This window comes from Cricetulus griseus, chromosome 7, assembly GCF_003668045.3.
Source record: "Cricetulus griseus strain 17A/GY chromosome 7, alternate assembly CriGri-PICRH-1.0, whole genome shotgun sequence".
Taxonomy (NCBI): domain Eukaryota; kingdom Metazoa; phylum Chordata; class Mammalia; order Rodentia; family Cricetidae; genus Cricetulus; species Cricetulus griseus.
Genome location: NC_048600.1, coordinates 38,339,152 through 38,352,504, shown reverse-complemented (window position 1 = coordinate 38,352,504; position 13,353 = coordinate 38,339,152).

The following is a 13,353-nucleotide window of genomic DNA, read 5'->3' as shown; positions in this document are numbered from 1 at the left end:
ATCCCTTGGCTAGAAATAAACCAATTCTTATCTTCTTCAGTTTTGTACAGAACTCAAGAATGTGGAATATTCCTTTATGCTGTGTGAATATATGTCACCATGATTAGTTTAATAAAAAAAGCTAAATGGCCGGTAGCTAGGTAGAATTTTGCAGGCAGAGAGAACGCTGGGAAGAAGAAGGGTGGAGTTGGAGGAGATGCCATGAGATGCAGAGCAATCAGGATGGGAATTACGTACATGAGGTAAACGAGTCTTGGGGCAGCACATAGATGACTAGAAATGGGTTGATTTAAGTTATAAGACCTAGCTGAAAACAAGCCTAAACTATTATAAGCTTTTATAATTAATAGTAAGTCTCTGTGTGGTTATTTGGGAATTGGCTGTTGCACAAAAAAGTCTGCCTACACAAGAAGATGAGTGCTTTGGTGCATTCCTGTAATCCCAGACCTTGGGAGAGTGAGGCAGGAACATCATAAACCTGGACTGTATGTCCTGTCTCAAAATAAAAATCCAAGGGCTGGGGAATGTCACTTAGTTGATAGAAAGCTTGGCAGGCACACACAAAGTCCTGGATTCAGTCTTCCATTGTACACAAGCAATGCCATGGTAGACCATATCTGTAACCCTTGCACTGGAAAAGTAAAGGATCAGAAGTTCAAGGTCATCTTCATCTACATAGAGAATTCAAGACCAGCCTGGACTCAAAAAAACAAAACAGACCATCTGAGAACACTATGGTATTCCTTGGTGATCCACAGTCAGGTGACATGGAGAATACTGGGGTTTTAACCTGGAGCCTCATGAAAGCCAGACAAGGGAGGCTGAATTCCCAAGTGCCACGCCCAGCCCTCCTTCTTACTACCTATTTTGAGACAGGGTCTTGCTAAGTTTCCCAGGCTGGTCATGAATTCACTCTATAACCCAGACTAACCTTGAACTTGTTTGTATCTTACTGCCTAAGCCTCCCAAAAAGTTGGGCTACCTTATCTAAGATATATAAGAAGAAAGGGGGAGAGGAGAAGGAGGCGGCAACAGAAAAGTAAGAGGAAGAAAGGGGAGAACAAAGAAGAGAGAGGGGAAAGGAGGAGCAGGAAGAGATGGTAAGAGGCTTAAACGACAGGAAAAGTTTTTAACTTTATTTTTACAGAATTCATAATAATTACATGCAGCTGCAGTCGTCCTTTTATGTAAAACGCTATCATCTGAAGTTGTTGTAAACCCCGGGGCTGCTCCTCTGACACCATCTTGGACAAAGTTCATCCTTAGATAGGGTTCCCAAAGGGTCGGGTTCCCTCCTGGTGATCTAGGTCAATGCAAAAAAAAAAAAAAGAAAATGTTCATTATGTAAGAACTCCTCAGGGGTGCAGCATTGAAACTGGAAATTTCTTCAGTCTTCTTTGGCTGTCTCTGAGTGGGGCAGGGGAGTGTGGTCAATGTAACAGGATCTAGAATACCCCTGGAGACAAACCTCTGCACACATCTATGAGGGCTTTTCTAATTAGCTTAATTAGTGTGTGAAGACGCACCCTAAATGCCAGTAGCATCATTCCCTGGCACAGGGCCTTAGACCATCTGCAAAGGAGGAAGAGTGTGGTGCAGTGTGCCCCACTGCCTCATGCTCCTGCTGCCACCCCTGCCATGATGGCCTGTGTGGCCCTTCACTGTAAGCCACAAGAAACTCTTCCTCTTCCCAATGGCTTCTAGCAGGGTATCTGGTCACAGCAGTGAGACAGTGAGGGAAGGACAGGGTTTGAAGTGTGCTCTGTGGACACCCGATAGTCTCTCAGGAGCACCGGCATCGTTAAGCCCTGTGGGTAGTGTGGGAACTGGGCCTGGAGTTTGCAGGTGCTTTGGAGGAACTGGGAAACCTCAATCTGGAATCACCTCTGTTTCAACTCCTCGGTCCTTACAGCTCTTCCCTGAGTCCTCCCTCTGCACCAGAGAATCCCAGCTTTGTCTTCCGAGGGCAGATTGGAATGCCAGAATGTATGGAGATTAATCACAGAATAATACAAACTGCCGCTTATCATTGCTCATATAGTTGACATAATTACCCTACAGGCAACATGAAAACGTTGTACTGCAGTAACTCCCAGCCAGGAGGAAAGGCAGTGTTGCTGATAACACAAAAGAGAGAAGAATACTGAACACAGCCCTTTGAAAACTTTTAATTAATTTTCACCCTTGCAGCATAATTGGTGTCAGTTCAAACTTCAGTGTTTCCAGAGCCCTTGGCCTTATTGCAAAGAAATTTAGGACCAGCATGGGCTGCCTACAGAGAAAGCTAGACCCTGGTCAGGGATGAGGAAAAGACAATAAAGTATTTCTGCATCTTTAAACATATAACTTAGGCTGTGTCACTAGTCATTTAAAATACTTCCATAGTTCCCCATTGCCTGTGTTAGCTCCCACCACAGCAGCGAGCCTTCCTAGGCCACCCAAGCAGTTACGTCATCACCTGTCACCAGGTGCCTCTCCACTGTCAACTATGTGACAAGTGCATCCTTAAAAGTGCATTTTTATCTTTTCAGCATGCCCTAGGGAACTCAAAGACTAAGAACTTTTGCTGTGACTGCTCACTCTGGCAAGGGCTGGCTGGCCTTGTGTATTAGTCATCTTTCTTGTTGGTGTGACCAAATATGTGAGTTAAGCAAGGGGGATTTATTCTTATTCATAGCTTGTGAAGATATAGTCCATAATGGCAGGGAAGACATGAGAGGTCTGATCACACTGTATCTTCAGTCTATGAAACTATAAAACCTCCAGGCCCACCCTCTATTTCCAGTGAAACTCCGCCTCCTAGCAGTTCCACAAGTTTTCAAAAGAGAACCACCAGTGGGGGACCAAGTGTTCAAACATACGAGTCTGTGGTCATTTCACACTCCAGCCACACCTTATCAGCCTCACCTGTTGTCCCTCCTCCACCCTGCACCAGAAGTAATGGATTTCCTGCTGTCAGATGCACTATTCTCCCAGAACTTTGTGTTTGTGAGGCTGCCAATCACCTCTCCAGACCCTTCACCTCCAAACTCCACAAGAATGGTATCATTTGTTGCTGTAGGTTTTTCTTGTCCTGCCAGGTCCCACCGCCCTTCAACCCCAAATAAACACACAAAGACTTATATCAACTATTAAACTGTTGGCCGATGGCTAGGGGCTTCTTATTGGCTGTCTCTGTCTTAATTATTAACCCATTTCTATTAATCTATGTATTTCCACGTAGTCTTATCTTGCTGGAGAATGCCCAGACCTGTTACTCCTTTGTGGTCTCCATGGCATCTCCTGCGAGACCCCTCTGCCTACCTTTCCCAGAATTCTCCATATCTCCTCATCCCGCCTATCTTCCTGCCTCATTGGCCAAACAGTGTTTTATTCATCAACCAATAAGAGAAACATATACAGAAGGACATCCACCGACAATCATTCTTTAAACTTAATCATTCAGATGCCAGCATGTCCCCAAAGCCTTCCACAGACAAGCATTATGCCTTGAGCTCTCAAAGCTTTGTAGTTTCTCCTCCATCTCAAACCATATCTGACTACCACATGTGGGTGTGGATCTCCTTCTCTCCAGTGAAAAGGCATCTTATCAGTGAGTGTAGCCAGCATCTACACTGTGTCTACAATGGAGTATTTGTCCCTAGAATGTGCTACATAGATGCAGATCTGACACTCTGTTCATGCCAATTGTATAGGATCCTATATTGTAAACCTCTTGTTGAAACCCCTTCTCTTTCTTAGTGATTTACTCAATTCTCTAGTCAAACTGACATATAAAATCCAATAGTTTCCTTTTTTGCCTAGACTGCCAGGAAACTCAAATCAAAACATTGCAAAAGTCTTAGCCCACTGTGTTTGTCATCATCATCATCATCATCATCATCGACATCATCAATGATTTTCTTTTCCCCTCACTCTTTCCTTCCCTCAGATGTTATTTGTTGTTATTTTCTAGTTCCAATTTTCTGACCCTCTCTTCTTACTTTACCCACCCTGACTGTTCCAGCTATTTTATATACAAGGGCATGTTTTGCCCTCCACAGAGAACACGGCAGTCAGATAAATAGCAAATATGAGCAGCAAACAAGGACTGCACAAATATCTGTTGTGTATTAACTATGAACCTGACATCACAGTGAAGCCCTGTATATGCAGAGAAGAAAAGGCATGGCTCCTCCACTCAAGGTCCCCTCACTGTCCATCAGGGAGTGATTGCAGCACACAACAGACAGATGCAATAAACGATCAAGTGCCCCAAGTTATCTTGGGAACAGGAAAAGTAGAACACTAGACTTCAAAGGAAGGGAAGGAGCCCTTCCATAGGCTTGTGTGTTTGAATACTACATCTCCAGCTGGTATTGGCATTTGTAGAGATTGTGGGCCCTTTAAGAGGTGGGGCCTCACTGGAGGAAGTAGGTCTGGGAGGTGGACAGGACTTAGGGTTGAAGTGAAGCCCTGCCCCACCCTCAGTTCTCTGTGCTTCCTGGTCAGCCAAGATGGGAGCTGCCCAAGCTCCTGCAGCCACTCCAGCTGACACGCCTTTCACACTATGAAACCATAAAAATAAACTCTTTCTCAATAATAAGAAAAGCAATAAAAATGGCATACTGTTTCAGTGGGTACTCCATGGATATGTAGGAGTTCACAGTTTAAAAAGAAGAGCAACATAAGCTGAACTTCAAGGATGCTGAGTGATTTGATATTACAAGAAGACAGTTGTGAGTAGAGACTCTGTGGATGACTGACCTGTTGAGACCAAGAAGGACAAGTCCAAAAGCACATCTGGGTAGATTTTCCACTCCAGGCCACTGTCCATATCTTCTTACACAGGGGGACGTCTTTCCAACACTCAGCTGTTTTAGTGCCAACTGACTGAGAAAACACATCACAACAAAAGTTATGGGAAGTTCAACGATGCGTTTAAATTAATTTGTACTCTTTTTCAACCCAATCAAGTCTACAGACATTTGAAAAATAGCTTCCCCTGGAAATATCCACTGTTCTCCTCTGAGATGTGAATAAAATATGAGTGTGTCTCTCCTGCACAGTTACTCTGATCCCAAACATCTTGGGTTTTTTTTTTTTTTCTCTCTCTCTCCAGCATCCTCTCCTGTGATGTTCAGCATGGAAATGTAGCCTTGGCAACACGTATTACCAGTGGTGCTTTGAGAGCTTCCCTCTCTACTTTATTAATTCCACGTTGCCCCATCCTTCTTTGGTCCCTCGTTATGCCTCTTTTTGCTGTGTCTTGAATTGATAATCCACTGTGGTCCAGTTTCATCTTGTGTATTCATCAGTTGGATGGTCCCCAAGTCCTGCTGTGTGTTAGAATCACCAAGAGTTTCAGATGAAGCCCAGGTTCCTTCAAACATCTCTTGAGGTGTCTAACTCAGTAGATCTTTCCAATCTGAAGCCTGGGAACTTGCATTTATGGTGACCTCCCCTGTCACTCTGAAACTTCATAAGTGAAGACCACATTTTGGTAACAGCCGACCTGCACTATCCTATTCATCCTGTTCTATGTCACTTATCAGGGGCTTCATGGTCTCTGGTATAGTTTCACCCTCCTTAGAACTTTCTTTGTTTTAGTTTATTTGGTTTTATTAATATGGTTCAGGATGACATCAAACTCACTGTGTCTCCAAGGATGACCTTGAGCTCTTGATCCTCCTGCCTCTACTTCTCAAGTGTTGGGATTGCAGGCATGTGCCATCATGCCTTTCTTTATAAAGAAATAACATCATGGGCCCAAATAGCTGGCACTTGGGAACTACTCAGCAAACAATAGAAGCTGTATTAGTTAATTTTATTGTTGCTATGGCAAAATACATACCATCTAAAAAGCAGCTTGAGGGAGGAAGGGATGACTGAGGGTGATGGTTTGAGAGGTCATAGTCCATTCTGATGGGAAGGAATAGTGGCAGGAGCATGAAGCAGCTGGCCACATTGGATCTGCGGTTGAGTCAGAGAGAGGTGGATTCTTGTCCTCACATGGGTCCCTCCTTTCCCCCCCCCTTTTTTTTTCCATGTGTAATCCCAGGTCACAAAATCGTATTGTTCATATCTAGGGTGGCTTTTCCTTCCCCAGTCATACCTATCTGGAAACACCTTCATAGACAGCTGGAGGTGTGTTTCCATGGTGATACTAAGTTTAATCAAGGTGACGATGAAGACCAGTCATTTCAGAAGTGACATCTGGCACTCAGAGGGGAGTATGACAATTCTCAGAGTCGGCTATACATAAGGCCCTTCAAATGCTCCATTTCATAACCACCCTGAGAAGCAGGTGTTCTGGCCACACCCTTTTCCAGAATGCCACCCTTTACAGGCAGAGCAGCTGAGGTCTATGCTCAGTCAGCCATCCACAGTTGCTAATCTCACTGAGTGATGCCCTTGGGGTCACTCAAGGCAACGACTCACTTCTTGGAGACTAGGCTTTCCTGTCCATCTTATCAACAGCTAGTCTCTGAGGATACATGGAGTACTTCCTCAGGAAATTGACACATTCTAGACAAACATTCTGAACCGATGTCTCGACCCAGGGTTTTCTGTCACCCAGACTGGTTCATTTCCACAGCCCTAACAAGTCGAGATGCTGGGGGTTCAAAGAGCAAGCCACTACCCACTCAAAGGCATATGATGGGTATGGTGGCTCAAAAGAAAATGGCCACCAAAAGGAGGGGAACTATTAGGAGGTGTGGCCTTGCTGGAGGAAGTGTGTCACTGTGGGGAGTGGGCTTTGAGGTCTCTCTGCTCAGCCCGTGTTCAATGACACAGCTCATTTCCTGTGGCCTGCAGATCCAGATGGAGAACTCTCAGCTCCTCTCCAGCACCATGTCCTCCTGCTTGCTGCCATGCTTCCTGCCTTGATGATAATGAGCTAAACCTCTGAACTGTGAGCCAGCTCCAACTGAATGTTTTCTTTGTAAAAGTTGCTCATGGTGTCTCTTCACAGCAATACAAACCCTAAGACAATGGGCCTCCTAGCACTGCAGTCAAGAGCTGGTCCTCATCTGTGAATGTGTCTTCTGGCCACGTGATGAAAGTCTATCACACTAATTAAATAATTGTGCTGATGACTGGATATTGCACAGTGACTTCAGAGTTCACAAAGAGGACAGAACAGGCAGAAGAGTGTGGCTCTCTGGGACAGTGGGAATGTGTATTGGGGAGCAGAGAAAAGCCTTTCTGGAGACAGGAGCTGGGTTGGGTGCCCTTTTCTGGGACCTAAAAGTAGCCTGGGCTTACTTTTATTTCTTTACACTTCATCCTCCACACAGCAGGATGAGGAAGGGTCACAGCAAACTTTGAAATTTATTTTTTCCTAGTTTTTGCTCCCCCATGCATAAGTGTGTGTGTGTGTGTGTGTGTGTGTGTGTGTGTGTGTGTGTATAGTGTGGGGGGTGTGTGGTGTTTATGTGTGTGGTATGGGGTGTGGGGGAGTATGTGGGTGTTGTGGTGTGTGGGGTGTGTGGAGGTGTGGTGTGGAGTGTGTGTGTGGTGTGTGTGTGGTGTGTGGGGGTGTGGAGGGTGGGGTGTGTGTATGTGTGTGGTATGTGTGGTGTGTGTGTGGTGTGGGTGGGTGTGGAGGGTGGGGTGTGTGTGTATGTGTGTGTGGTGTGTGTGATGTGGGGCACGGGAGGGGTGGGGTGTGTGTGTGTGTGTGTGTGTGTGTGTGTGTGTGTGTGTGGTGTGAGGTGTGTTTATAGTGTGTGGTGTGTGTGGTGTGTGTATATGTGTATGTGTGTGTCTCATGCATGCATAGGGACCCGAGAGTCAGGTGACATTCCCCAATCACTCCACCTTTGTTGTTTGAGACAGGGTCTCTCTTTAAACCTGGAGTACATTGATTTGCTGGCTGGTGTGTCCACTCCACCCAAGGCTGGAGTGACAGTCACATGCATTCTACCTGGCCCAACTTTTCCATGATTTCTGTGATCTGAACTCAGGCCCTCATGGATGTGTGACAGTCATTTCACCATGACCTGTGAAAGTCTAATAGGAGTCTGTCTATGCTTTATGACCTTTTGTTGGGGGCACTATTCAGGGTGGGTCTCCCCATCTCTATCCACCCAATCTAGAAGCTCCCTCATAGACCTTGCCCAGAAGTCTATTGTAGCTCCTGTCAAGGTGATGATCTGAATTAGGTGCCGTGGTGACCCTGGTCTCTCTTAGCAGCTGGAGTTTACAGTGTGCACTTGCTGCATATTAGAGAACAGTTTCCAGAAAACTGTGTGCAATGCCTCTCGAGCAGCAGCCCAGCACCCATTCCCTCCTGCTCCACTGTATCTGAGAGCACATGGACACAGCACATGGCCCATCCTGCAGAGGGCTCTGCAGCCCAGGCTGGCATGGGCACACTGGGATGTTTACACAAGTACTCTCCAGGGACATGTCCTCAGAGCATGGCCCTGTCCAAAGAAGTGCATGACTGCTTCTCCAGGTATTTGTGCCTCTCTTGTTTTCCTGTGTGTGCCTACATCTCTAGTGCTCCCTCTCTCCTCTCCTCACAAACCCTCCATACATTCCCAGGGGACCCTCACTTGTAAATGTTTGGAAAGGCTCGAGCTGTCGTTTGAACAAGCCTGGGATAATGACTCCATTCTAATAGCCAAAGAGGCCTAGTATCCCATCCCAGCTGTGGGTGTCAGGTGTCCGGGAAATGACAAATGAAAATCACTGAGAGGGCCAGCAATAACCATGAATCACCTCACACACACACCACACATTGAACAGCTACACACACACACACACACACACACACCACACACACACACACACACACACACACGGGGGGGGAAGGGAGGAGAGGAGAGAGAGAGAGAGAGAGAGAGAGAGAGAGAGAGAGAGAGAGAGAGAGTCTCAGGCTCCTGGCAGCCAAGGATTGGTCCCTCCCTGTGTGAGAAGGGCCCCTTATTGTGCAGAGATCTGACCAGCCCTGAGTTTTTTTTACAGTGAAGAAGTCAAAGGCAACAGCAAATGCAGACAGGTATTTATCTGCCTCCAATCACTGTCCCCAGAGAGGTTCCCCTTCCCTAGGGCAGGGCCCACTGAACCCTGAACCATCTGCTCATTGTGAGTTATAGACACAGTTCTCCTAGCAAAACAGCCTCCATGTTCAGCAGGTCAACTGAAGAGTCCATCTAGGTCCAGTCTGCTCACTGTTGCCATTCTCTTACAGAAGGAAGTGGGGGGGGGGTCAGTTGATATTTACCTGAGATTCTTAGCCGATTGTGTGCCATTCTATCCTAAATAGCAATAGCAAACCATCATCCATGCTGGGTGATGACTTTCCAGCGTAGCTGTTTGGGGTCAGCCACACTCCGGTCAGTGACCCCTCATCCATGCTGTCTGTAAGCTCCATAATAAGCTAGTGAACAAGCATTCAGTAAATGAACTAGTGAGTGAATAAATGAAGGAGGTTCCACAGCTACACAGAACATCTCACTCGGTCAGGTGACTGGGTTGCACTGTGGCGCATGCGGCCAAGGCTCCAACCGGGTGTGGACTCACATCTCCAAAACAGAGGTGACCTCACACTGGCTCCTCCTTCTTTCCCTTTTCCTTGGGGCATAGAAACCCCACCACTGACTGCATGGCACAACCCAGCACACTTCCCTGGTCTCCCCACAGACCTGCTTCATCAACCCTTCCCTGACATCAGCTCTCTACAGGACAAACCAAGGGCCCTTAGAACCACCATGCTCATCTGCTAAAGAACGAAAAAGGAATAGCAATGTCTGGGCCCATTCTTAGAACTTTTATTCCAAGGAGTGGAGAGATGGCTCAATGGTTAAGAGCACCGGCTGCTCTTTCAGATGATGTGGGCTCAGCACCCATGCGGTGGCTCACAGCCATCTGTAACTCCAGGCCCCAGATATCCAGATATCCAATTCCCTCTTCTGGCCTCTGTGGGCACCAGATACGCATGTGGTGCACAGACGTGCATGCAGGCGAGACGCTCTTACACTTAGAATAAAATAATGATGATATTTAGTTTAAAAATTGTTTTAGAACTTTTATTCCACTGGGCACCATCAAGGCCCAAGTATTGTAAGTTTGGGTTTTTTTCTGTGAGGATGTTAGGTGACAGAGGTGGGAAGAATCGAAAAGCACCTCCAGGACCCAGCTGCCAGAAACATCCACAGGCTCTCAAATGTAAATGGAATCAGAATAGAACAACAGCAGAGTCTTCACCCCATTGGTGCATGCAGTCTTCACCTCTGGCCATGATTATAGCCACAGCTCTCCTGCCCCTTCTCTCTCACCCAGTACCTCACTCTCTCAACTCCTTTCATTGCCTTCAAACATGCCACCTTGTCCCCACAGCAGGGCCTTCTCTCCTCCATCACCTGCCTGGCCTGCTGCTTCCTTATACACAGGTTCTTGTCTGGGTCTGAGTACCATGTCACCTGTTGGATGAGGCAGTCACCTCATACTGTGTTTTGTTGTCCTGACATTATCCGAAACCTGACTACTGTGTGTTCCTGGCTCTTTGTCATTGTCTCCCTGTGACGAGGTAAGGGCAGGGACCCTTCCCACCATCCCATTCTTCTCATTGCATTTCCATAGTTGTGACAAAATACCCAGACGAAAAGCAATTCCAAGTGACAGTCTATCATTGCAGGGAAATCAAAGCAGGAACTTGAAGCAGCTAGTCACATCCCAACCAGTCAAGAGCAGAGAGCAGTGAATGTGTGGATGCTTGTGCTTAGCTCACATACAGCCCGCTTTGGCTGGGTCTGCCCACGTTCAAGACAATCAGCCACAGACCAACCTGATGCAGGCGATCCCTCACTGAGACACTCTTCTTGGGTGGTGGTGTCAAGTTGACAGTTGGAAACACCCTCACCCACTAATGTGCCCCCAGGCTTGGCACCTTGCTTTACACACTAGATGTCTAAAGACACCCAGTGAACAGATGAGTGGATTTCCTCCCTTAGAAGCTGTTGCTCCTTGGCTGCTCACTGCTTCAGTTCACTCAGGAGGCTCCTAGGCCTCAGCTCTATTGACACATAGACCAGGAAGACACTATCTTCAACCTCTACCCTCTACATGTCAGTAGCACCCTTGCCTCCAGTTGTGAAAACCAAAATTGCCTCTAGACATAACCAAGAGTCCTTGAGTGCAGAGCACAGCCCAACCTGACAACACCTGCTCCTCACTGTCTGCCTTCTGGTAAAACCAAATAGCCTCAGCCCCAATTGTTGTTCCTCTGGCGCAGTTCTATCATGTGACCAGCAGGTGGAAGCAAAGACCATCCTTCTCGTAATGCAGGGTCTGCAAACATTTCCTGGCCCTGGACAGCTGGCAGCTTCTGGCAGGATTTGTGGTAGTCTGGTAGGAGCTCTCTCGGTGCAGTGTTTACAGTTCTCCTGAATAAACAGAAGGCGTCCCATGTCCAAGGTCCAGGGACAGAGAAGAAGCGGAGGTGTAGATGTTGGCAGGAAAGCAGAGGATTGTCCCAGTTCTGAGTTCCATTCCCGTTGCAATCCTTTGCCTCCTTGTGCCTTTAGGGCAATTACCACATCTGCCTGTGCCTCAGTTTCCTCATCTATATCCTACTAGATCTATCTCCATAGTGCTACATGTTTCCCATGCCTCTCTCCCCAATGTGTCAGCTCAGCGATGAAGGCTGGTCCTACAGTCACTGCCCTCAGTCTTTCAAGTGTTTATTGTCTGGTTGGCTGGCTGGTTGAAGGGCAGGTTGACTGACTGATTGACTGACTGACTGACTGACTGACTGACACATGCAATATGTAGTAGGTACTCACTGAGAATCAACTGTGAAAATGATGTCATGGTGGGGGTGATGATGTCATATGAGGGGTGGCATGATAAAGATGGTGTTGTGGTGAACATGATGTAAAATGAAGGTGTCATGTTGAAGATGATGACGTCCTGAGGAGTATAGTGCTCAGATAAAATTGATGATGTCATAGTAAGAGACAGTGACATCATGAAGTTGGCGGTGTCATTGTGGTGATTTGGATGAGAATCCCCACCCCCAACATGGATTCATATGTTGGGTTAATTGGTCCTCAGTTGGTGGAGCTGTGGATTAGGATTAGGAGGTGTGGCCATGTTGGAGGAGGATGTCACTGGGAGTGGGCTTTGAGTTTTCAAAAGCCACCCCATTCCCTGTTAGTCTCTCTGCCTTCTACTTTTGGATAAAGATATAAGCACTCAGCTACTGCCTCAGCACTGTGCCTGCCTGCCACCATGCTCCCTGCCATGATGGTCACCGGCTCTAACCTTCTGCAACTGTGACCCTGAAGGGACCAACCCTCAATTTAGCAGCCATGACAAACTAACACGTGCTTGCCTGACCTCGCGTTGGTCACTAGGAGGTCAGATACCTGCCTCATGGCAAGGAACCAATCAGAAGTTAGCTAATGGGGCTATGATTTACGGCTCTGGGTATGCTTTATGGAAAAGTACACAGCAATGACATGCAGAGTATAGCAACCGCCCTGGGAGGGCCTATGGGCCATAACAACCAGTTGACCAATCAACACAGGGCAGGTCCTCCAAGCCTGGAGGCACACAAATCCTGAGCCTGTGCATACCCCTAGACACTCCCCTTATGCTGCCCTATAAGATCCTTGTCTAGTGGTTTCTCGGGGTCTATCCCAGCCATCCCAGTGGTGGATGGATGAAAGGCCTGAGCTAATGGAATTAGCTCATTAAACAACTGCAATAAAAGACTCATTGCTCTTGCATCCAAATGGGCCTCTTGCTGATTTTAAAGTTCAGAATCTGGGCACAACAACCCCAATTTTAACATTTTCTTTTTATAAGTTTCCTTGGTTATGGTGTGTCACAGCAATAGAAAAATAACCAAGACAGTTGCTAGGATCTTGAGGTCACACAAGGGCAGTGATGCCATTGGTGACGATAATGATGTCATTTGAATGGCAATGTCACATGAGGATAATGACATCTTAAAGATGCAATGTCATGATGCTGAGACTGGTGTTGTCATCTAATAACCCCCACCAATGGCCATGAAACCCACTGACCCACTGGCAACTCATAGAGTTCCTTCAGCCCAAGGTGCTCTGCCTCCATCCCAGCAGGGTCCCAGTGATTCCTCCCCGAGGACTGCCAAGCTCCACCACACAGACAGCACTCTCATCCCAGGCCCAGGGAGGGCAGACACCTGGAATGGCTGGACACTGACACAAAGGCAACCATCCAAGGGATTGACTGTGTTTTTAGGGCTGTTCTTACTGACTGCTGCTGCCACCTGCTCCTCTTCCTGTAGGGAGCTCTTGGCAACCTTGGAGAAGCGCAGGGGACCAACGCTGCCCACCTGAGTGGTCTAGAGGGTCTCTGGAACTCGTCTGCTAA